The sequence below is a fragment of the Ursus maritimus genome, unplaced genomic scaffold (genome assembly GCF_017311325.1).
Source record: "Ursus maritimus isolate PB19 unplaced genomic scaffold, ASM1731132v1 scaffold_4, whole genome shotgun sequence".
Lineage (NCBI taxonomy): Eukaryota > Metazoa > Chordata > Mammalia > Carnivora > Ursidae > Ursus > Ursus maritimus.
Genome location: NW_024426552.1, coordinates 10725867 through 10752156, shown reverse-complemented (window position 1 = coordinate 10752156; position 26290 = coordinate 10725867). Strand labels below are relative to the sequence as shown.

Genomic DNA, 26290 nt, shown 5'->3' with positions numbered 1-26290 from the left:
TATCTCTGTCAAATAAATAAAAAATCTTAAAAAAAAAAAAAAAAGAATCCCTATAAGGCTGATGAGAAATAGCAGAGAGCCCCTCCTACCCCTGGGGCTCCCCTGGGCCCTCAATGGCCTCAGCTTCTCATGCCGCATTCTCAGCACATGCCTGGGCCCCACAGAGAAGACAGGGCCACCCGCTAGAACGTAAGACCCCAGTCTGATGCCCCCAGTCCTGGAAGAGTGCCCAAGCAGTGCCTGGGACTTCATCTGGGACCACAAAGTGTTGTGACACTTGGGAGAATCCTCCTCCTCTTTTCTTCCTTCCTTCCCTCCAGAAAAGAAGACATGGCCTCTCTTCTCATCAAGGACGGCCTCAACCTGCCTCGTCACTCTCTCCTCCAGAAGCCGGGTCCTCCCTGGTTTCCTGCCCAGGGTCCTCATCTTGATCTTCCTCTTACCCTCAGCACCGTCCCCTTTCTAAGTAGCGTTCTCCTTCTGACCCTTTTCCCCCAAAGGTTGAAAACTTGTTTTTATCTGGGTAAAGAGAAGGGCTACCACTTCAAGAAGGGGCAAGTGCTCTCACAAGGAGATAGGGGGAAAATATAAAAATAAAAGATTTCAGATAAAAATAGAGATTTTTGCAGGCTACTCCTGAAAAATTAGAAGGCCTGGCCATGCCAGACCAACAGAGCCCCATATCCACAGGCATCAGTGGTTCCTTTCCAGAAGGCCTTGCCCCAGATGAGACAGACGTCACCTCCTGCATTCTCTTCTGGCATGTGGTCTTGTCGCTCTGCCACGAAGAGATAGGGTCTAATTCCTCTGCCCCTGCATCTCGACTGGCCTTGGTGATTTGCCCGCAACCTAGAGAAGGCAGTGGGAGAGACGCTTCAGGATTTCTGGAGCTGGGAAAGCTGGCAGTCTGCCAGAGAGGGCAACTGCTTCCGTGGTTGGCATGTAGAAATAATGCTTTTTAAATTTGTTTACGAAAATATCACTGGCTACATAATCCTGATGGACAGACACCCACTCTGGTCCCTGTTTGTAGAGCTGGAGATTCTTATGCTGAACTTGGCAGTGGGCTGTTTGCATGACTGGTGCAGAGAAGACAGGGAGCTACCACTGAACTCTTTCAACTCTGTCCTTCAATCAAATGGGACCACCTCCAGCTCCTCTCACCTTTCTCTACAAAAATATCCCAACCATCTGACCAAAACCCACCTGAATTTCCCCAACATCCAGAGAAACCACACTCCAAAAGATTCAGAACCAGCAGAGACAAAGACGCTTTGTCGATGAAGGATTTACTGACATATTTCTGAGAGACTAACTGGCATCAGAACATGAAGAGGGGCTGGGTAAAAATGTCCTTTATAAAAGATGTGTTTAAAAACCTGATTACGAACATAGATCACATTCATTGCAGAAAACTTAGGAAACACAGAGGAGCACAAAGAAGAAAATCAAAACCACCTCTACCCTCACACTTAGAGAATACACCCTTCTTTATTTTTTATCTTATAAGTGGAACAGATAATGTTCCAAAGATGAGATCTTATGGTACCTCCCCCCATCCTGTGTCATATTATACACATTTCCTCCTGTTACAATATTCACCTACGGTATAATTTTATGGATAATTTTATACTTGGTACTCTATTGGGTGAATGTATCATAATCTTCGTAATCATCTCGTACTGTTTGACATTTGTTTCCAATTTTTTCCTAGCTGTGAACATCCATCCTTGCCTTGCATATCTTTTCACAAGTCCATGATTATTTGCTGGATAAATGTCTAGAAATGGGATCGCTGAGTCACGGGTACAATTGTTTTTTCGAGGCTTTTGATATTATAGTCAGATTGTCCTCTAGATTCGTATTCTCACCATCGGGGTATAGTGGTGTTCATTTCACCAAATCCACACTAACTGGAAAACATGTCCTTACGGTTTGGCCAATTGACAGTTGTAGTACTTTGTGCTTAACAATAGACAAGGACCAGACACTGAAAATGGTGGGGAGAACAGAGGAAATCTCAGAGAATACAGAATGGTTCTTTTATAGAGGAGAAAAGTGAGACCCAGAGAAGTAAGTGATTTGCCCAAAGTTAGACAGATAAACAGCTGGTGTCTCATTGACACTGGACTTGAGTGTCGTCACTGGCCTGCAGCACAGTGATCAATCCTGGTCACAGTGTGGGGTCAATGAGTTTACAATTGTCCCAAGCATACCTGACCCCCCTTGCCTCCTCCCGTGTTGAAGCGTTATATTTAAGGCAGCTGCTTATCCTGGTTAAGAGAAGTCATGCTGACTAGAAGTTCTCTATGACCTTAAGAGCAGACCCAATCCCCTTCATGGTTGCTTTTCAATATGTATGCTGAGTCTGGTCAAAGCTGCACACGAAGAGACTTGTATCAGCCTCAGATCAGGGAGCCCTCTCCAAAGGAGAGCCCATGCGCATGCGCCGGCCACAGCCTCTCAAGGTCAAGAAGCGTGACTTGCTGCGCACGGAGACAGCTGGGCAAGTCGAGAGAAGCGTCCGCTGTGCCCTGGAAGGTCACCGCCTCCGTGCTCACAGCTGACGAAGGGACCTCGGGGCTCCTCCCTGGTTCTTCGGGTACTCGCTCTGCGGTGCCCCACGCTGCCGCCCACGGCTGACGGCTCTTCCCTCCCCTGACTTCTGTGACATCGCCTCGCTCTTTCGGTTTTTGTCCTACTTTCTTGTGTCTATTTCAGTGTCTCTACTTTTCCTTTTGGTCTTAAATATGTGGCACAGATCTCAGATCACAAACTCAGAGATGTTCATTATTTTAATTTCTAAATAACCGCTTTTGCATTCTATCTCAAGCTCTCGTCTTGCCGGGTGGTGGAAACTGAAATGTCGGTGAACTCAGGGTCATCTCAGATCCTTCCACGGCCCTGTTCTCCCCTTCCCCTGGGATTCTTATGCTGGGGGAGGGACGGGTGGGGGAGGGGGAGGTCCGGCATCCCGTTACCACTCATCATCCTCTGGCACTCACACACTGGCACACCCCGGGGCTTCTGTCATTCCTGTCAGGTCCCTGTCCCCTGCAATGGATGTCACCACAGTGTCCTCCTGGGCCCGCCTGGTCAGAGTTGGCTCGCTTTCTCTCTGCTACTTCTGTGCCACTCTGGGACACATGGGAAAGCTCCAGCTTCTCTCAGCACGGATGCGGGTGCAGGGAGTCTGTAACATGTGACTGGGCCATTTGCCTGGTGACATGCCACCCAGCTTTTGCTTCTCCAGTGCTCATGCTTTGCGTGGAGGCACCCACCCGCCCCCTCCCTTGGCTTGCCCCCTGTCAAGAATGCTCATGAGAAGTAATTCTTCCTAAAGCAGAGAAGTGCCTTGCTCGTGCATTCCCCATGCCTCGGGCATTTCTGCCATTCCCATCCCACTCCACACCCCACCTCCACCTTGGCTGGGCCAGATTTTGACATCCGCACTTTGGGATGCTCCAATTTACAGAAGAGAAGGAGCTGGTGAGCAGAAAGGAACGTCTGAGACTAGAAACACTACTCCTAACACATCACGCTGTCCGTGTGCTCCCCGTGGATCTACTCCCGACCCTTGACAGGGACCTGATGCCCTGACATCCTTTCCAAGATGGCGCTCAGTCAGCTCCTATCACTGGTCTGCTCCTATCACTTCTGCGGAGTTTCACTCTCAGCAGTTCCCCTGAGGTGATGGTGCCTCCTGTGTAGCATGGCCAAAACAGAAATCCACTTCTACCTCTCTTATTTTCTTGTTCGTCCCCACAGAGTAAGAGGACATCTCCCTCCTCCACCTCTACTTGATCCGCAAAGGTCTACACTGCCACCTCGCCGCCTCTTTCGTGGAACTTTCGCAACTACTTTGTCACTCCGCGATGGTTTCCTTCTCAAGTCCTAGAGCAGTTATCGTCACCCACATCTCACTGAACATGGGCTGCTTGGTATTGTTCTGTTAGATACTGACTAGATCGTGACCTTCTAAGAGGGCAAGGACTCTGCCTCTTCCACTGCTATATTCCCAGGACCTAGCACAGTGCCAGACACACAGTAGACGTTCATCAGACATTTTCTTAACAGATGAATTCTGTTAACAAGGTTTGAGCCTCCTCAAAATAAGAAGTTGTGCCCTACAGCTTTAGAGAACACCAGAACCTAAAAAATCCATGGCGCTGAGTGGGTGTTTGTGCATGATGGTGATGGTGAAGTGGGGAAAGGATACACAGATCACCATAGAATTGAGAAAGTATGTTTATGGAAGTTATGGAAGTACCAATAAAACATTCTCATTACTTAATACTCAAGCCGGCCATATTTGGGTCCTCTGTATTAACTCCTTCTTTGACAACAACTTTGACTCCTTCTTGTTTATTGGGCTATCTGTAGCGTGATAGCATCATTCCACACATGTCTGAAAACAACCAACCAAATAACACACGTGTAGTGAGTACCTAATATGTATCTAGCACTGGGCTTGGAGAAATGGAAAAAGGAAAAGAAATGAAGATTGCTTCTGGAGAAGTGCCTGTCTCCCAGAGGTTACAGTCTAGCTGGGGACTCAAGTCGTACATACCCCCAAATAATAACAGGGCAAGAACTAGGTTACACATCAGAGACCAAAAAGAGGGTATAGCAGCTAAAGAATTAGGAGATGAGAAATCCCTGGAAGAATCAATGAACGTGTCACAGATATGAAGGGACTCGGATTGGACCTCATGTGACGAAGTCCATAGTCACATGAGAACGGCCTTGCAAACGTCCAATGGCTTTGAACATAAAGAGAAGCATTCAATACTATGTGTGCTTCATCTAATGCATAATTTATTAATCTCATAAGCCTATTGAATATTGTTCTCCTATAAATCCAAACACTGCTTACCCAACCAATAACATAAAACTTAGGAATTTCCAAATGAAAAAATTCCCTGATATTTAAACATTGATTACAAACTTCTTTAATCAAATTTGCTTAATCATCCAACTAAAAATCACAATTTGACTATATGGACTTCTTTTGCATACTTCAAAAAAATTGTATATTATCACAATGATGACATGGTTAAAATTACACTTAAAATAAGGATAAGAATACAATGTATGTCATGGGGCTCTTTGTTTCTTTATTATTTTTCTACTTATTTTTATTTTGACCCATTCCTGACATTTCAGTGACTATTCAAGAGAGTGATTTCTCTGAACCAGAGTCAAAGTATCCTCCCAGCCTAGTCAAGCCAGCAGGTTCTAGGTTTTATACCAACTGACTCTTGTTGGGATGTAGGGTGTGGTTACAACACCCACGGAAATTCAATTCTGAACTTCCAAGCTGGGTTCCTTTTTATGATGGAATTTTGATTTCTGTGTTTGCAAAATCCCTCTCTTCACCTTGCTGCATTCACCCCCACCCTCCTCCACCCCTGCTCTCTGCCCTGAGGGCCTGACCTATATGGGCTCATAGATGGGATGGAAGAGACTCTGCCTTCTGGTTGGGTTCAGCTAGCAGGGTGCTCAACCTAAGATCAGAGGTGGCAGTGGGGTGGCACCTGGTCTGACTTCTCTGGCCCCTCGCTGTAAAATGGTCTTGGCAGGCTATGTCCCTCATAGCTTTTCTCAAGCTGGCCTGCTCCACATGGCCCTCATGTTCCATGTTCTAGAGACCGCTCTTTCCCTCGTTTGGTCAGGTGGATAGAGGAGCCAAGAGAGAGCCAACGCTGCATTCCTGCCCCACCCCTTGGGGTGCCCCTCAGCCAGCCCATACCTTTGTAACTATCCCCTCCTTGAATGATCCTATCTTGCCAGGCCGCTTGCTTCCTGCTGGGGTCCTGGCTGTGGCCTCGGCGGGGGTGGTCATGTGCTTGGATAGTCTGGATGCCCCAGGGACAGGTAACTCTGCTCAGCTAGCCAAAGGCAGGGACTGGAAAGGCGTGTCAGAGGAAGTACACTGACTTTGCAAGATGGCAGCCAGTTTGGTCAACACAGTGCAGACGGCTGACCTCAGGAACTGCCTGCCGTGGGCACCCCAGCAGTAGGGGAACAGGGGATCTCCCAGCAGGGAAAGACATCCCAGATGACAAGCTTGTTCAGGGACCAAGATGATCCTCAAGGCGGGAACTACTCCTTCCAGGATTATTGTGGACAACCAGCGATAAAAACATTCGTCAAACCTCTGCCAAAGGAGTCCTTAAACACAAGTCCTTAAGCACCAGGTTGTCGCTACAGCTGGGTGCTCTGCAGAGCCTCGTTCTTCCTTTATTAAATCGGCATCATTACGATCGTTGCCTGACTTCAGATTCTCCCTTAGATGAGCTGGAGATTTGCGAGGCCGCATCTGCATGGGCACACTGGAGAACCAGGGCAATTATGCGAATAATTCAAGCAAGAGCCTGGCTTTGCTTAAGTTCCATAATCACCTGAAAAGCCTGTTTTTCAGAGTATCTCCAACGGCACATTCAGACAAAAACAATTTTGTTTTCTGGATGACTGCCTCGGTCTTTTGGCCCTGTGACTTTAGCCCCAGTGGAAAAGTGATATTCATCATGCTCTGGTCCTGAGCCTGCAGAATCAATAAACAAGGCATTGTGATCGGGACCAGTAACAGGTCCAACTGTGCACAGCAGAAAAAAAGGAGGGGGAGCTCCAAGGCTGTTCACTCTCCCTCTGCACAGCCCCTCTGCCCTGCTCCCCACTCTGTGGAGAGAATTCATGCAAGGCCCAGCAAGCTAGCTGGGGGCTGGGCCCTGCCCCTCCCTCATTGCCTTTCTGGGGTAATGGTCACCACTGCAGAGGTGAGTCTTCCACGGAGCTCTTTCAAGCAGCATGGACACCTCCCCTGCACACATCAAACTAATGCAGACTTTGAGTCAGTGTTGATGAGAGGCGATTGGCCACTTTGCGCAAACCGGCTTGGTGGTCAGTACTTGCACTGCGAGCATAATCAGGGCATGTGGGTGGTATGATTTGGAGGGTGCAAGGAAGGACCCTTGGCCCTCCAGGGTGCCTGGAATTCTACAGTGAGAGGTGTATTTCTTCAGCTCTTTGAGTGTTTTCTCCCTTTAAGAGCCTCCCACCAAAATATTGCCTCTAAGAGAAGGGCTATTTCCTTAGGAGCACAGCACAAACAGTGAGAGCAGATGCTTACTCGGCATTCACACCGTGCTGCTTCATCTGCACAGTCTCCTCGAGAGGGACGTGCTATCATCATCCCCATTTTACAGACGTGGAGTCCCAGGGACAGAGAGTTTCAGTAACCTGTGTTAGGGGCCAGAATAGAAACTGGGCAGTCCACTTGAAATCTATGGCATAACTGCTCCTCTTTTCTGCATTTTGGGGACAAAACTCGGTTCCTCTCCAATGGAGGCTACTCAACAGGAAAAGCAGGTGCAGTGGAGCTGGTTTGGAGTTGGGGGCAGGGCAGAAGTAGGGATGGAGCAGAATCCAGGAGGGAGAGTAAGGAGTCAGGGGCCTCAGCCACCAATGTCAAGGTCTTCTCCAGACTTCTCAGAGCTCCCTGCAGGAGGATAGCCCCACTGGTCCAGGGTTGCCTTGGGCTGGGGGGTCTTCTTTGCCCCAGGGCCATGCAGTGGAGCGGACACCGATGGGAAGAGGGAAACAGACTCAGACCTGAGGCAGGACAGGCTCCGTGGAGCCAGACTCCTTGCGACTGAGTTCTAGCACTCCTACTTTTTAAAAGAGTGACTCCTGGACGAGTACAGTTTGCTCTCTCTGGGACTCAGTTTTCTCACCTGTGAAATGGCAATGAGGGTGGCAATAGTACCTAACCTGTAGGTTTGCTCTGAGGACAGAATAATACACAATGGCTTGGCCAGAGTTAAGTATTCATTGACGCTCAGTGTAGCATGGGCTCTGGGGTCTCTGATGGGTGTGGAAAGGGGTGGGGGAGGAGGAGGGAGCAGGTGGGAGTTGAGTGGGGGCAGGCTGGCACATTGGGGTGGGCTGACACTGGGTGGCAGAAGCTGTGGGTCACAGAGAGGGAGAGGTGCCATGCGGATGGCCTGGAAGGTCACTGCGTGTGATTCTGTGATTTCCCACGAGACTGAACATCTCAGCCTGGCCTGGCATCTCATCCTCCTGCTGGTAGCCGGGTGCTTCTGCTTCCTTCCCCGGGGCGGAGGTTTGCCCCGTGGGGCTCAGCCTTTGGCATTAGGACTGAGATTTCGTTTGGTGAGTGGTAGGATGGCAATCAGGCTTCAGACATTCAGAACAAACACGCGGCTATGAGGTATGGTGGTGGGTCACGACTCTGTGATTAGGGATCTTGGCCATGAAGACATGGCAGACATATACAGTGGGATATTATCCAGCCAAGAGAATGGAGGATATCTTGCCATTTGAGATATGGCTGGATCTTGAGGGCGTTCTGTGAAGCGAAATTCGACAGAGAAAGACATAAACTGTATGATCTTACTTATATACGGAATCAAAAAACCTCAGAACTTGTTAAAGCAGAGAGTAGAATGGTGCTTACCAGGGGCTGGGGGTGCGGGGGTGAGGGAACTGGGAAATAGTATTTCAGGGTATAAACTTGCAACTGGTAGATAAAAAAGTCCCGGAAATCTAATGCCGAGCACAGAGATTATAGTTAGCAATACTGTATAGTAAAGTTCAAAGGGGCTGAGCGATGAGATCTTAACTGTTCTCACCACAAGGAGAAATGATAACTGTATGACACGAGAGAGGCGCTAGCTAACGCTCTGGTGGTATCATAATGCGATATGTAACTGTATCGATTAATCATGCTGTACACCTGAAACTTATACAAGGTGACATGTCAGTTACATCTCAATACAAATGGAAAAATTACGTTTTAAAAAAACAATGTTGGCTGTGAGAAATGGCCCACTGGGGCAGACAGGGGGCTCAGGAGAAGATGGTTTTGTAATGTCGGAAGGGAGCTGGTGCGTGGGGAGGGAGAGACCAAGCAAGGTGTGACGGGAAGGCCCTCCGAGGTGGGGACAGACACTAGACAGGAGTTTAGGTAGAGAACTGGCCCCGGGCAGAGAGGTGCATGCTGCTTTCCTGGGGCCAAGTGGGAGGAAGAGACGTCCGATCTGGAGGGAGGTAGTTCTCGAAGACGGAGAGCTATGGCTGCTATAAAGAAGACAGCTCTCTTTTCATGACCATTGCCTTCTCTACACTCCTGAGGGTGAAGTTATCACCCAGGAGTGAGAGCATCTTGTGACCGTTGAAGAACATTAATTAAATATAGCATTGACCAACTATTTTGTTGCTCCCATCTCCCTTAGACAGAGAGGGGAAGCTGAAATAGCTCCGGAGGTGAGCTAACTTTGCAGGGCCAGAGTGTTTATAGAAAGATTAGTCCCAAAGCCGGGCAGAGACTCTGTGGCCATCAGACACTGAGGACTAAGAGGGTCTTTTCATTTAGAGATATTAAGGGAAAGCAGCGGTATGTGGCCAGGATCCACACCAGTGTCGGGTGGGAGAATTCTAGGGGAGATTCGAATGTATTGAATTGGAGGTTTAAATTCAGAGGTGGTCAAAGTCCAGTGTTTCCAAAGACAAGCAAGCTAAATGCAGATCAACGGCCAAGACTGTTGGTGAAGGATGTAACCCATCATTACATGTGGTCACAGTGTCCCCGGAAGCCCCTAGGACATCACAAGAGGCTCAGTGCTCAAACCTTGTGTCCCAAGCATGTCACAAAGCATAGGTAGGAGGGAAGACAGAATCACCAGCACTTTTAAAAAAAGTATTTCTTTGGGCAAGAAAACAGATTATATCAGGGCAAAATCACACCTGACTAATTTCTTAGAGTTTGACAGGAAGGTGAATAGCTTTGTGGATATAATTTATATAGACCTTCAACGAACCTTTGTCTTGTCGATGGTTACTGTGAAATCCTGACTTTCTATGAAATTGGTGAGGAGGTAAAGTCCTGAAGAGGGGATTGGTGTAGGGGCGACAAACACTGTGATTGGGCCCCCTGGAAATGCGCAAGGAGGATGACATCTCCAGGGTTGCCAACAGCACTAAATTCTTTTGTAGTAAATCATCAAATCACTAGAGAGAGATTCTAGAAAGGACACTGTAGGGTCCATAAGTAACATATAGACACTGATGATCTCTCAAAGTAATAACAATGCTAACGTTCCCAATTATGCAGCCAGTGTTTCCAGGCGCCTTGTCATCTGCAAACCTAACCCTTACGAGAGTCCGGCAAGACAGATCGTTCTATTTATAGACGAGGAACAAAAGCTTGGAGACAGTTCCAGGGGCTTTGTCCTTTTGACAGTGTATTAAATTGCTAGGGTTCCATACAAACTACGACAGACCACGTGGCTTAAACATCAGAAATGTATTTCACACTGTTCTGGAGGCTAGATGTCCAAGATCAAGGTGCCGGCAGGGTTGGTTTCTTCTGAGACCTCTCTCCTTGGCTTGTAGGTGGCCATCCTTTCACTGTGTCCCTGAGCATGGACTTTCCTTTGGACACGTGTACCCTGGTGTCTTTATGTGTGTCCAAATTTCTTCTTCTTATGAGGACACTGTCAAATAGGATTAGGGCCCACCCTGAAGGGCAGCATTTTAACTTCATTGCCTCTCTAAAAGCCCCATTGCCAATACATTCCGAGATACTGGGGTTTAGGGCTTCAATGCATGAATTGGGAGGGGGACACTATGTTTCCCAAAGCAGGCAGCAAATAAGGTGACGTACCGGAAACGAAGGGATTGGCACGGTTGTAGAGTCTATTGGACTGTCCCATCCTAGAAGCAGGGAAGAGCTAGTCTCATTCGTGTCAGACCGTGGAGGCCAGGGCATGTGGGGAGGTCAGAGGGTGAGGAGTATCCCCCCAAAAGAACCTGTGAGGAGAGAGCGTGTCTTTCCCTCCCTCCTTCCTGTACGCCCTCCCTTCCATCTCAAGTGAAATCTAGACTCTTCTCTACAGGTCAAAAATACCGAGTTGTTGAGTCCATTTTCTTCACCCTAGGGTCTAAAATACAGAGTTGTAATAAGAGACCCGGCCACCCCCCACCCCACTCCAGGGCCAAATCAGATCGATGGCAAGCTGCTCCAAGCACAACATCATTCCATAGCGCATAGTTGAGGTGGAGTGTGTGGAATGGGGCTAAAGTTACTTGAATTCTTTTCGAGGCTGACATGTATGCTACCCTAGGCACAAAAAGCCCTCTCTCTGCATTCAATTTGTAGCAAAGTAAACAATTTGTAGCAAGTAAACAGGGTGTCCATTGTGTCCCAGCTCTGCACACCCAGCTTCAAAGAGGCCTTTGTTTTAAAGGATATTTTAAAATTCTTCATTAGCTGTAAAAAGTTATTTAAGAACCCCTTTCCCAGACACCCAAATACCTCTCATAGAAAAAGATAAAAATAAAACAAACAAACAAACAAAAAACCCCACAGCATTTATGAATAGCGGGGAATGGTCATTTGTGGCCCGGACTTCTAGTCCAGTAAAGTCAGCAGGGTTTCGGGTCCCCATCCTGGGTGATGTTCAGAGAGGGAGGAAGACGAGGGAGATGAGCTCTGGCTGTGATGGAAGAGAGGGAAGCACGAAGAAGGTGACAGGGCCTATGGGGACAGTAGAGCTCCTGACGTGTGCAGTGTTACTAGGGAGTGATTTGGAGGAAAAGGCAGGGCTGTGGCCTTGCACAGGTCCGGGGGGCATCCTTTACCCTGGCAAAGCTGAGCCGTTTGTCTAAGCCACAGTGTGAGTGGAACACCTGCAGGGAAGTAAAATCGAGGTACACTTGGGCCAGAGGCCCCCCCTAGGGACACGGGAGCAGCCCCAGCCCAAGTCCTATCACACCATCAGTAGGACCCCCAAATGCTCCCATGGGCACCGTGAGAATCCCCCCCTGTGCTCTGTCCCCCAGGCCCAGTGGACCCCATGGCCCTCCTTTCTGGAGTGTTCTGCAGCAATGCTAGAGCACCTCCTCTCGGGTGTCCCCATCTCCATAAACATGTCTCACTACTTCTCGGGGGATCACAAGAAGCTTCCGCTGGCCGGCTGGCAGTGGACTGGTCAGGATCGAAGGCACGTTCAAGTGCCCTAAGTCATGTCCCTCCTTGTGCAGGGGACCATGCTAATCTTCTCTGCATCGTTCCAATTTTAGTGTATGTGCTGCCGAAACGACCGCAGCCACGCCCTTCCTTTTAGAAAGGAGGAGACTAAGACTGAGAGAGAGAGGCCAGTGTCCAAGGTTCCCCAAGAAGTGAAGGGCAGAGCTGGGTGAGTGTCACTCTTCCCTCCTGCAAAGCCTCGTTGGCTCTGTCACTGTGACCCCTGCCTCCTCTGATCTCAGCTAATTCCTCAGTTTACACAGTGAGAATTATGACCCTTTATCTGAAGGCATTTACTCCCATTACATTAATACTTATCCTGGGATTAGTGCAAGTGTAGTTGTATCTGATCCTTTTCCTAGGAGGAGATTTTGGCAGGCCAGAAGTTGAGACCCTGAGCTGTTCTTGGTGGCCGTGGTGGTGGTGGGGGTGGTGGTGGGGGTGGGGGTGGGCTCCCAAGGAAGATGGGCAAGAAGCAGGGGGAGGGCAGAGAGAGGCCCAAGACATTTGCACACTACACAATCTTGTCTCCATCTGGCCTCGCTTGGACGGTCTGAATGATTTTGATATTCTCCAGAAGACTTAGGATGCTGACCAAAGACTTCTCCAGATGCTCAGAAGTTGTACTTCCAAGCATAATTCTTGGCTCTCCGAGAACCACAAGTAATTGATGACACCCCCCGCCTTTTCCACATCCTATTCTTTCCAGCTCCCGAACAGATAGATTTTCTTGTTTGTAGGCTCATTCATTCCAGGCTTTGCAGTAATCTCAGATTTGACAAACGCGAACGCAGTGTGGTCGCATTCATTGGTGGTCACCTGGTCCTCATTAGGGCCATCGGCGGAGGCCAGGGCCTGCTTTTGTGATGAGCGATTCCTCCTCCACACGGGCCTGAACGCTCTCAGCGGCCTTTTGTTGTTTGCATGAAGGCCTTGGAGGACTCTGCCAGGCTCGGCTCAACATTTTCCACATGACTGATGGCATTCAAAGCTTTGCAATCCCAATAGGCAAATTTCTGGACTGGCTTTGTTTCTCGTTGGTTCAGGTGGGATAATAAGGCTCTTTCTGCCAGGAATGTCAGTGTGTGGTTGGGAAGTTGGCATTTTTCTCTAAGGAGGCAGGGAGGCCAACTGGTAAGGGCCTGGGTGCCTGGGTGCCTGGGTGCCAACAGTCTGAGAGGTTATTTCGGTATTTCTCATTCTTAGTGAGGGAGTGATGGTGTGTCCTCTGGATCGGGTGGGCCAACAGAGGAAGGCTTCCTGGGGGGCTCGTGCTGTGGTCAGCCAAGCTATGGTGAGGCCCTGCCTTACACGCTCCCCTGAGGCCATGGGGGGGCTGGGTTTGGGGTGGGGTGGAGGGTGTTCTGGGATTCGTCTTCCCTTTCTGCAGCTGTGAGAATGGCCCGGCCCCTGCCAAAGCCTTTTGTTCCATTTTTCTCTTGCTTCATTGGGACATTTCCGGAACCAAATATATTCAACGGGTCCTCAGCTTCAGGAGATAATTGAATATCCAAATGCTGGTCCTTCCATTGTCCGATGACCAGAACCAGCTGAAACACCCAATTTTGCAAAAACACTGTGCTCCAATCTTTTCCCTAATTATCTCTTCCAATTATAATGTCTTCACATCCTTTTCTTGTTGAGGTGAGTGAGGCCCACATGAATTCTGAGCATTCTTTTACTAAACTCCATTCTTCGTGCACCCAAATCATGTTCTCTTAGGCTGTTTGGTCCCCCTGTACTTTGACATGGATTCCGAGGTCTGCATCTTACAGAAGACAGACTATTGTAATTATTATTTTGAAACGGACACATTTCTGAGCTCTTGGATCTGAGCCTGAAGATAAATATGGGTACTCAGGGGCCTTGAAACCCACACTCGCAGCTTGCTGAGCCTTGCAGGCCTGTGAGATCAGTGCCAGACTAAACATAAAGCTGGCACTCCCTCCCTGGGCCAACACTTTGGGGCTTTTGTCAACTGGGCAGGAGTGCAAATCCTTGAAAATACTCTCCATGGAAAGCCTGTTTCTTTATGTCCTTTGGCTCCGACCTTGGCCAGGGCTGGCAACGTGGCCTTGAGCTGCCCGCCCTGGGATGTCTTGACATTTCCTCATTTGGGCCCCTGGGGTCTTTGCTCCAGCTAAGCTGCATATCTCAGGGAGAAGGAAGGAGGGGTGACCATGGTCTTCTTTCTTGGCCTCTGGGATTGAGAAGAAGCTTTGGGGTGAGGAAGAGTCCCAAGCCCCAGGCCTTGGCCAGTTTCTGACCAGACAGGTGGAGGGGGAGTCACAGAGGTGGGCTTTGGAGTGGCAAGGAAGGGAGGGGCGATGGCAAACAAACAGGAAGTGTGAGTTTATCACCTAACCATGCCAAAGATGCAGTTGGTGTTACTTGGAGTCACTGAACACCTGGGAAGCTGTACCCCTTTATCGAGCCAGGTGCCCCCAGGTATGCAAAAGTGTTAGCTCTGCAGCCACATTCGATGATTGGAAATCCTACTTTGTCCAACATGGCGATGTTCCTGTCTCACTGGGTATCATTTGGAACCCTCTTGAGCTGCCCCTGACAGATCCTGCCCTGCAGGTCAGTCTCCTGGGTGGTGGCCCTCCACAGTTCTTCCTAGAGACGCCAAATCCACAGTCCTCCCTGCTGCTTCTCCTGCTATCTTCCCTTAAGCTTTCTATATCCCCATCCCACTCCCTTGACCAGAGAAGAAGGGAGGAGTCCTCCTATTCAGAGAGTGTCCTCTTTTAATTCTCTTTGGTTCTTAACCTCAGCCAGTCCCTTGTCCCCCGTGGGTGACACTGCTTCAGGTGGCCTGCCTTTGGGGACTGTTTTCCATTGCCTTTGGAAAGCAAACTGAGGGGGTGAGTTTGTAGACTCAATGTAGACTGTCTTCCTGAAATAAGGGAATCCCAACATACATTGTGACTAGGATGATGTGGAAGGCAGGTGCAGGGAGAAGGGAAAGGAGCTGGGATGGGTGGGGGAAGGCCAAATCACCCATCTTGTCTCAGAAGAACCTCAGCTGGGTCACAGCTAATGCCATCCTGAGGTTGTCATAGAAACCACAGGGCTATAGTGTCCAGCTGCCTTCCTTTAAGGGGGGGTTCCTAGGCAGGCTGATGGAAGAAGTGGGCATGATCTTTTATATGTCACCACTTACCCTGAGAACCAGCCAAGAGCAAAGGCCCAGAGGCCTCCCCCAGTGAGCAAATTCAGCTCACTCCCAACTTAGGCTCCTTGAGTGTAGGAACCATGCGTCTTCATCTTTGTATACCAATGTCAGGCACAGTTCTAGGCTCAAAATAAAGGCATGAGAAGTGCGTGTTGGTCTGAAGGAGCTCAAGCTGGCTAGCACCCAGATGTGAGAGGCAGAATCAGAAAAATAGGACAATTAGGCATTGGGTCCAAAGTCATGCATGTCTTTAGACATTGGGTCAAGAGGGTCTTTGGAAAAATGAGAATCATTAGAAACCCATTAAAATATTTTTCTTTGTCAGTTTTAACATAACGAGTACTCATTTTACTAGTGAAACAATGCAAAGATGTAGAAGGAAAAGTTCTATCTCCCTTCATATCTCTTCATCCTCGCTCATCTTGGTAAGCAATTTTTTTTGGTCCTTGGAATTCCAAGATTTCACCAAGTTATATTTAGGTGTATGTCTTTAAAAAAATAACCTTGTCTTGGACTTGGGCCTTTCAACCTACAGTGTTAAATCTCATATCGGACCATGGAAATTTTCTTCTGTTATTTGTTTAAATATTACTTCTCCTCCATCTGTTCTTCACACTCTCTCTCTCTCCTTCTGGAACTTCTATTATTTGAACGTCATATCTCCTGTTTTGTCCCCTAAATTTCTTACTGTTTCCTCCTGTTTTCCAAATTTTTGTGTTTTCATATTATGAGCTTTTCTTCTACTTGATCCCCTAGACCTTTAATTCACTGATAAGCAGTGATCATCCTCCTTTCAGTTTATTTCCCAAGTTTTTAAAATAAAAAATAATTTTCTTTTAGTTCCTAGAAGTTCTTTTCTTAGACTCTCTGTCCTCTTGAGCATTCTCAATACTTGTTTGTTCAAGCCCCTTTTGTCAGTCCTGCTCCAACAGGGGCCTCTTGGGTTGGAGGCTCACTCTTTCTCCCTCTCATCACAGACCCTTAAATGTTCCTGGTTTTGTAGTCCACTGGCAGGCAGATCAGGATAAGCACATTTATCAAGCAGTGGCAGAAGAAGCAGGTAATGGAAGGTTCAGCAGTTTCTGCTTTTAGGAGTCAGCAGGAAACCAACTGGTCAACCACTGCTCTGTAGATCAGAGAAGAGCATCCTCTCTTTGAACTCCTGGGATTAAGGCCTAGGTCTTAAAGAAGATGGAGGGTTGGGAATTATGAGCACAGGTAGGAGAATTAACTTCCAAGGGGGGGGGGGACTATTCCTTTTTCTGACATGCAAGACTGGCAGGGAAGGGATATAAATATAAACCTTGTACCTTTGTCACTTTGTGGGCGGTAAGTTAGGGAAATTCATGGCCAGTGATGGAGATGGGCTTGGGTGGCCATTTGAATGTTTCCTCTAATTCAAAAAGAAATTGCCACTGAGCTGTTGCCTTCAACCTTCCAAGGCTTTCATCTGTCACAGTCAACTGAAACAGTTGGTGGCTTGAGCACCTCCTCTTTGTCTAACACTGTCAGGTGCTCTGAGGAATGGTAGAGACTCAGAGGGCAGAGTCCCCACCCCAAGACACCTCTCTGTCCTTCAAGGATCTATTTGATGGCCACATTCTGAATTCTCCCTCCTGAAAGCCACCAGGATGCTGTCACTCCACCTGTTCCCTCTTCAGGTCTCTGGGAGGATTCTGCAGCTTCCCTGGGGGGCAGCTCAGCCACACAAACATGGTGGTGCGGGGTAGTTTGGCAGGCAGTCCTGAGGCTATACCTTTCCTGAGATGTCCTTGGTTTACCTATCTGTGGTAAAGGTGAGACTCAGGAGGAGCCAAAGGTCTGGCTGGGATAAGGCGGGATCTTTGAGAGGAAGGCCCCGGGGAAGTCACAGCCAAACCTCAAAGGTAGGCCAAGTCACCAGGAGCAGGTAGCCTCTGATGGAGCCAAGGAGACTGACCATATGGCCACAGCTTTTGGGCACCATTTTCAGGGTGTGAGGCTCAGTCAGCAGACAAGGGGTATAGCCAAGGAGTCCAGAGAAGGCAGAAGTCACCACACCAAGAATGCCGAGATGTCCCCTTTGCCTTGAGGTTACAAAACCACCACCACCCCATATTCTCAGAGGCCATGACCACCTTGGGCCAGGGAATAGAAATCTCAGAGACTTCGAATTTGGGTTTCTTTTCTTTTCTTTTTTCTAGAAAGACTGAGCATAATTGGGAGGGCCTTTTAAATTTAGGATCTAGGTAATAAAGCAGATTAGAGCAGTAAAGACCAGAAGGAAGACAAGTAAGTTTTAGACAACATAAAGGAACTAGCTTTATTCCCTGCACATCCAGGTTATACAGGGAGTTTGGAAGTACACACACACACACACACACACACACACACACTTTCATGTCTTTTGATTCTTTTTTCTGACCCCATTGGTTAGAAGATGACCTAAACTTTATAGGAGAAACCACAAGAAGACAAACAACCCAATTAAAAAATGAGTAAAGGACTTGAATAGACATTTCTCCAAAGAAGATACACAAATGGCCAACAAGCACATGAAAAGATGCCCAGTGTCATTAGTCATCAGAGAAATGAAAATCAAACCTACAATGAGATACCACTTCAAACCCACTAGGATGGCCAGATTTTTAACATTTTTTTAAAATTTAAATTCAATTAATTAACATATAGTGTATTATTAGTTTCAGAGATAGAGTTCAGTGATTTATCAGTCTTATATAATACCCAGTGCTTATTCCATCTCATGCCCTCCCTAAAGTCCATCACCTAGTTACCCCATCCCTGCACCTCTCTCCCCTCCAGCAACCCTCAGTTTGTTTCCTATGACTAAGAGTCTGTTATGGTTTGTCTCCCTCTCTGATTTCATCTTGTTTTATTTTTTCTTCCCTTCCCCTGTGATCCTGTGTTTTGTTTCTTAAATTCCACATATGAGTGAGAGCATATTGTAATTGTCTGTCTCTGATTGACTTATTTTGCTTAGGATAATACCCTCTAGTTCCATCCACATTGTTGCAAATGGCAAGATTTCTTTTTTTGATGGCTGAATAAGATTCCATTGTATATATACATAAACCACATCTTCTTTATCCATTCATCTGTCGATGGACATCTGGGCTCTTTCCATAGTTTGGCTATTGTGGACGTTGCTGCTGTAAACATTGAGGTGCAGGTGCCCCTTCGGATCACTACGTTTGTGTCTTTGGGGTAAATACCTAGTAGTGCAATTGCTGGGTTGTAGGGTAGCTCTATTTTCAACTTTTTGAGGAACCTCCATACTGTTTACCAGAGTGGCTGCACCAGCTTGCATTCCCACCAACAGTGTAAGAGGGTGAGGATGGCCATATTTTAAAAAAGGGGAAACGGTAAGTGTCGTTGAGGCTGTGGAAAAGTTAGAACCCTCCTACGTTGCTGATGGGAATGTAAAATGGCAGAGCCACTGTGGAAAAGTATTTGTGATTTCTAAGTTAAACACAGAATGTCCCTCTGACCCAACAGTTCCACTCCTAGTGTATACCCCCCAAAATTGAGAACAGGTGTTCACATACTTGCTCACAAGTAACCATAGCACATTTTTCACAATAGCCCAAAGTTGAAAGAACCCAAACTGTTCATCAACAGATCAATAGACCAACAAATTATGGTCTATCCATACTTTGGAGTGTTATTTAGCCATTGAAAGGAATGAAATACTGATACATGCTACAACATGGATGAACCTTGGAAACACGATGCTAAGTGGAAGAAACCAGACACAAAAGACCACATATTGCATGATTCTATTCATTTGAAATGTCCCGAATAAGCAAATCCATAGACACAGAAAGCAGATTAGTGGTTGTCAGGGGCTGATAGGGAGGGAGAAGAGCAGAGGGACTGCTTAGTGGGTGCAGGGTTTCCACTTGGGATTGTGGAAAGTTCTGGGACGAGATCATGGTGATGGTTGCACATTGTAAGGATTCTTAATGCCATTGAACTATACGCTTCAAAATAGTAAAATTTGTGTTATGTGTATTTTACAACTTTTAAAAATTCATAGGAAGGTGTCAAAGCTAGCTGGAATAGCTACCCCATATTAGGGCTGGTACCCACTGGGTGTTTACTGCATGCTAGCATTTTGCGTAGACTCTCTCATTTGGTCCTCATAGCAATCCTAGGAGGTAGTGTCATTATTCCTGTTTGCAGGGGAGGACACAGACCTACAGAACTAACGTGACTGCCCAAAACCCAGGGAGTGTGACTTGGGAACCCAAGCAGCGAGGTAAGAAAGAGGGATGGGCTGCTAAGTCCTCCCTCCTCCTTGGGACACAGCACCAACTTGTGATAACAGAGGAAGACCCTCCCCGTGTCACTGGGCTGAGCAGCAGGAGGTCCTGTCCAGGCTTTGGTCTCTGATGAAAGGTAAAATGGATGGGAAAGGGCATCCAGAAGGAGACACCGTCTCAAAGCCTATTGGAAGGAAGCCCAAGGTTACAAGGACAATCATCCATGAAGGAGTAGCTTCTGTTACTGGGATTGTGAACAAAGGGCCTCCTCCATGGAGAATGTGGGCACAATCCAAGGGATGCTGCTTCTTTAGTGTTTCCCAGCCCTGGATGCTGGAGTCCCCTCTCCCCAGCACTACACATTAGTTCCTACAAAAAAGGGCCCACAGGCCTGCTGAGAAAGAGCGGTGGGGTGACACATGGCAGGGGGCCATCATGCATGGGCAGCTGTCTCCTGACGGGACTTCAGGATGGCGGACAGCTCTGTCCCTGCTATAGCAGACTGATGGAAGGACAAGCTTCCAGTGTGGGTGTGATGAGCAGAAAGGATGTGCCCTTGGCATTGGCCGTCCCATCCCTGGGCCACCATGTCTGTGTCCGCAGTGAAATCCCATACAGGGCCCCCCTTCCGAGGATCATCGTGGGAGCTGGCTCTTTGGAGCGCAGTGATAGGGATTCTCTGCTTGGCCAGTAACTGGCATCAAAGCCACAGATCGCGGTAGGACATCCCTTGACTCCCGTCTTTGCAAAAAACCTTTCTGATGAGATTCTCACTTTGGCCTCTTCTGAGTTACTAAAATAGAAGTGGCAAATACTTTTTATCTCTTGTGCCAATGCCGATTCATTGTAATGGCTTTCTGGGGCGCAGGGTTGAGAAGGATTCCGAGCTCCTGTCTCAGACTCAGTAGAAAAGGTAACCTCTCTTGATTAGTGAGGTCGACCACGGGCACAGCAGCGGTGCCCCAGGGGCAGTGGCTATTGCTAGGCGGCTGGCCGGGGCTCCTGGCTGCGGGCTGCGATAAGCCTCCTTATCACCCTAGGTATTCACAGGAAGAAGTCCAAGGGCGTTCCTGCCCTAGAAAACTTCTGGAGGAGATGATCACTGTCTTCCATCCTGCGGGAAAACAACAACAACAACTCCCAGAAAGGCTCCTTTCTTCTCCATTACTCTGTGCTCCTGAGAAGGGCAGCAGGTCTAGGGCTACTTCCTCCCCTTTCCCCAAAGAGCGAACTGGATTGTTGGCCAGAGGGGCCTCCTTCTCCAAGGCCGTTCTGGAACTCTTGTTTGCCCAGGGCAGCTGCAGCCACACACTTCGTCTCTCGTCATGGAAAGCTGAAGCTTCTCGGAGCCCAAGCTAAATACTGGCTGCGGCGGAACATCCAGTTTTCATGAGCCCCCGGTGGATTGAAACCCAGAAGCCAGCAGCACACCTGCCAATTATTACAGTTAATTCTGTGCAGTCTTGACTCAGGAACCGAGACAGAGGGTTCTGTTTGCCGCTGGGGGGTGCGCAGGGTGGGCGGCAGCGGCTGCGGCCGTGGGCTGTGAATACCCCCTGTGTGTGCCCGCGCTGGGCCTGGCAGCCGCCGTGCCCGCCCTTGCACCCGGAGCCCGGCGTCCAAGTGTGACTTCAGTGGGCCTCCGGCTCCTTGACTCTGCGTCTGTGATTAGAGATGTGGACAGTCCCTCACTCTTCTTCCTCCCGCCGCCTGCCCCAGCCACCCGCTTCCCCCTAAGGCCTCCGTGAACAACCCTTCTGTCAATTTTTTTCCAAAGAAAAAGAGAAAAGACAGTCAGCTTAAAACCGTGGGGTTTTTCTGTTGCCTTTTCCCCTCGGACATGTTGCCTATAACACCCCGTTGATTCGGGCAGAGGGTAGTCACCCCTTTGTTCCCTGGAATCTCCTTTTGTGGTGAGCCGCTGTCATGCTCTAGCTTGCTCTTGCCTGTCTCAAGGTGACCTTGAGTCTGCCTGCTCCAGGCTCTCTCCTGAGTTTTTCCAGGTCTCCCTCGGTTGATTAATTAATTCATCCAGTCATTGGTTCGTTTGTTTCTACGAAGCCAGGTAACTGGGCTGGGCATTGGGAAGACAGTGGAGAAGAAGACGGGTTTCCCGTTCTCCGACTCAAGCAGGAAAATTGACAGTAAGCAAATACTTCCACAAGGATCGCGCACCGTCATAGTAGTGCTAGCAGGGGGTGCACATGGAGCCGTGGCCGGGGTCCCAGAGATCAAACCCTTCTCTGCCCCCGAGAGGGCGGTGAGTACACGTAAGACGTTATAGCAGCAGCTGGCGTGTGGCGAACATAGAAGAAGGGGACTTAATCTAGACTGAGGAGAGGTGCTCTCGAGGCATTTGGGGGGAGACCAGAACGGCGACCAGGGTAGGTCAGACAGGGGATGTGGATGGGCGGGACAGCACATCTCAGGAGAAGAAAGAGTGTGTAAAGGGCTCCAGGGTGCATGCGTCCTTGCAAAGCTGAGAAGACCAAGGAGGCTGGGGCAGGAGGAGCCGTGAGGAGCCCAGCACGGGCGGCACAGCCAGCCTGGAAGCCACGTGAATGGGGGCCTCCTTCTCTGAGACTCAGGGAGTCCGTGGGGTGATCAGCAGTGGTGTGACACCTCTGCTCCTGCTGGCTCTCATCCCGTGGCCCCTGGATGCTGTCTTCCCATGACGCAAAAAGGCAAGCCATTGGCTCACTTGACTGCCGAGGCCGGCACTATGCTGGAGCCAAGGCTGATATAAAGGTGGCGAGACGCAGACTCTGACCCCAAAGAGCTCCTGCAGGAGTGCAGTGGATGAGAGGGGTGACCTCGGTGCCCAGGGGAGGGAGCCGGGACCACTTCCAGCTGGGGAGGGGTTGGAGAATGTCTGGAGGGGAAACTTGCACTGCTTCTAGAAGAACAAGTCTTCTGGTCAGGAAGCACAGGGTGCAGAGATGTGAAGGGCGTGGTGAGTGGAGGGAAGGTTTCACTGAGCTGCATGTCTACCGACCCTAGAACACTCGAGCCTCTTTATTGATCCCAGCAGTGGAACCACATGCTGGAACCCATCCTCTCCTGGTGGTGCAGCGGGGGGGCTTCCTTCCAAACACTGTGCAGGGCAAGAATGCAGCGGGAGGGGACAGTGCTGGGCTGGTCCCTGGTCCTCTAAGACCGACAGCAACAAAGGATGCCGGGTTGTGAGTCCTCCAGCTCTCCCCTGCACCTGCGATGTGCCTACCCTGGGAGATCTCTTGGCCAGAAAACCAATCTAATCCACCTCATACCTGCCAGGGTCCCAGGGCTCCCATGCTCTGCGCTCCCCTCTGGCCTACAGCACACATCGCCTCACAGTGGCCCAGCTCCCCGAGCCACCTTAATCACACGGTAGAAGCATCTATTTTAGTTACATAAACAGAGTTGTCTACATTTGGATCCCGGGGCTGGCTGCAGGAATTTGTAAACAGCATGGTGTACGAGGCTTTGCAGCAAGTTGCCAGGACGCGCTCCTTTCCCACTGCCTGTTGTCCAGTTTTCCCTTTTATAGAGAGTCTGGCTGGGAAAGAGAGACAGAACTTATTTGGGAATAGAGGACAATCTCTCCGGCAAATTCCTTTCTCCCACTCCTGCAACCACTACCTCCTCTTCTGAAATTTTGAGGTCTGGTGCAAAATGAAGACTGCTCTGGAGTTATGGGTTCCTTCTAAATGCTAACTTCTCATAAATCTAAATCTGAACCCCACGGAAAACAAACTCAGGGAGATTTTATTCCCAGAAGGGTAACCAGGAATTTGGAATTTGAGGCAGGTTCTAAAAACTACTGGACACTGCTGTCCCTATCATAGCCGGGACCCTGCGTGACATCGTGATGTCCCTCTTTGGCTCCAAGCAGGGGCTTGTAAGGTTCCAAAGTAATGACATTCTGGGAACCACAGAGAAGCAGTAGCCTCGAGGGGGAGAGGGACGTTCAGTTTTCTTTCCTTTTCATTTAGTAACCATTAATGAGGCATCTGTTGGGATTGATTAGATGCTGCGTCTGGCGCTGCAAACCTTAGAAGGGATATGACACGAATCGCTGGCATCAAAACCCAGCAAAGGTAAATGTCAAGACCCATTGTGAGAGATCCGGGATGGCAGAGAGAGAGTTGAGGTTTCCTGGGTACACATTTGCTGAGCGAGTGAATGAATAATGAGTAATGCGGAGGAGAAGGAAGCCTGCTACAAGGAGCGAAGTCAAATCTGAATCTAAAATTCAACGCAAGTTCACTTCGGCTCAAACTTAGACAGCTAGGGTCGCAAATCGTCCCACTTTGCCTGGGATGGAGGGGATTCCTGTGGATGCAGACTGGAAAAGAATTCCCAGACACGCTAGTGTAAATTGAGCAGCTGGTTGAAACCTCAAAGAAAAGGGAATTAGGGAGAAGAATTCCTGAATAGGAAATATCTGAATTAGGGAAATAAGGGGGCGCTGGGACCAGAGGCGTGTTAAGAAGCACTTGCCTTTCCCCGTTCATGTTTTCGTTAGGAAGAACAAAGAACCAGAACATAATTCATCCACACAGGAAGAAACAGGGCAATTAGGAGATTATAAGGAGTTGGGCCTCGCAAGCAAAACAAGAGGGCTTCAGTTCTTAAAATATCCCCCAACAAGCTCAGTAGTAAACAAAACTGCAGATAATGTCTGAGCTTCCTCTCTGCAGAGAAATTCATGGCTTTCCAGCATTCAAAATGCAGGAAGGGTCTGGAACAGTTATCTGTTTCTCAAGAACATCCATATATGGAAAAGCTGAAGTTAGGATAACCAGCAATTTTAAACAGTTGATGTTTAGTGGAAAGGTTCTATATTCCACCTCGATCTTGCATTTCTGGCTTTTTGCTGTAAAGTGCAACCTTTTTAGAAAGATGTGCAGATGTTAATATTTACTGATTTGATTTTTAAGAAAGTAAGGATCTCTGCTTTTTAAAAAAAGAGTTTAATGTGCTAGAAATGCTATGGTTGGGTTGGAAGCACACACGGTGGTAGAATCAGCAGAGGGCTTCTGTGACAAGTCTGGAGGGTCCGGCCTAGGGAAAAGCTCAGCGTTGGCGCCACCTGGTGTCCGCTGTGCGAGTTTCAGGCATAAGACCCAGGGAGAAGCACATTGCACATTTACACTCAGAAAATGACAGGAAAGGCCACTTTGATCACCCCAAAGAGTATTTTATGCATGCTGTGTGTAATAACGACCTATACCTTAGTCTTTTATTCTGAAACTTTTGCATGTGATCATGACTTCCCCAGCCATGTTTCCTCCTCTGTCAGATGGGGCTCATGGGGCCAGCCCGGCAGACCGGGGTGAAGACCAGGGGCCATGGGACATCAAGTGCCTTGCCCAGTGCCCGACACACAGTAGGTTCTCCATAAATGCAAGGAGCTGAGCTAGAGGCAATGGGTGTTGACATTACCACTGGGCAGGCCGGGTGAGCCTGGGAAAGTTGGCTGTGGGCTGTAACTTCAGATTGTATTTGAACTTTGGTGCTGTTAGTAATTTCCTGAGAGAAGACAATGCGTTGAGAGCTGTGCGAGCACTGGAGAGTGCAGCCGGAGCCTGGTTTCTTCAATGGCAGCAAAGCACAAGGTCGAGTTTCCTGGGCAAGACATCCCCCCCCTGTCCCCCGACACTTGAACAAGGCTCTCAGGTCCTGCCCAACCTTTCACACGTTTGCAGAGATGTCATAAAGCCCAGGCAGCTCTGGGATACAAGGAAGGTGGTAAGAGTAACAGAGGACTTGGATGAAGGGACAAGGGGTGGTCAGGTCCCTGCTCCACATCCGGCTCATTCCTGTGCAGAATATGGGCTGGACTGGGTAACCTTTAAAGCCTCCTACAGTTCCAATGTTCTAGAGTCCTAAGCGTTCATAACTCTGGGTACAAAACACAGAGCTTTGCTGGGGAGGATGTGGAGCAACTAGAATTTTCCTCATTGCTGGTCAGAATGTAAAATGGCACAGCATCTCCAGAAACGAAATTGGCGATTTCTTATCAAACTCAACATGCAACTGTGATCCGATCCAGCGGCTGCACTCTTGAATGTTTACCTCGGAGAAATGAAAACTTACATTCACGCCTAAATCTGTATATAAACGTTCACAGCAGCTCTATTCACAATAGCAAAAAAACCTGAAAACAACCAAATACCCTTCAGCAGGTGAGTGGCTGAACATCTGTTTACCAGAGTACGTTAATCCGCTAGCCGTGGACGTACACCACTCACATGGATCTCACGGGCATCGTGCTGAGTGGGAAAAAAGCCAGTCTCAAAGGGTTATATAGTGTATAATCCTATTTATAGAACATTCTAGAAGTGGCAGATTTACAGAGGGGAACCAGGGAATAGGGATAGGAGAGAGGGGCAAGTGGAAAAGGAGGGCATGTCAAGGTTAGTTCCATAATGGTGATGGGGCTGATCACAGTGCTGGTTCCGCGGATCTACCCATCAGATGAAGTTGCATCACACACACACACACACACACACACACACACACACACACACAAGTGCAGGAAAAAATGGCGAAATCTGAATTTGGTCTGTGAGCTAGTTAACGGCACTGTGTCAATATCAGTTTCCTGTTTTTTGTAAGATTTCTTTATTCCTGGAGGGGGTAGAGGGAAAGAGAGTCTTTTTTTTTTTTCCTAAAGATTTTACTTATTTATTTGACAGAGAGAAAGACAGCAGCGAGAGAGGGAACACAAGCAGGGGGAGTGGGAGAGGAAGAGGAAGGCTCCCAGTGGAGGAGCCTGATGTGGGGCTCGATCCCATAACGTCGGGATCACGC

The 26290-nt window shown here is 48.6% G+C and overlaps 1 protein-coding gene and 1 non-coding gene across 5 annotated transcripts in view; one reads left to right on the top strand and one right to left on the bottom strand.

Annotated features, from left to right (window-relative positions):
- KCNE2 (potassium voltage-gated channel subfamily E regulatory subunit 2) overlaps window positions 1–26290 on the top strand; it is a 166843-nt gene that overhangs the window by 125060 nt on the left and 15493 nt on the right. The gene's annotated exons all lie outside the window — the stretch shown is intronic.
- LOC121100601 lies at window positions 12023–12126 on the bottom strand. Its single transcript, XR_005832347.1, has one exon. It is a non-coding gene; the product is annotated as a U6 spliceosomal RNA (small nuclear RNA).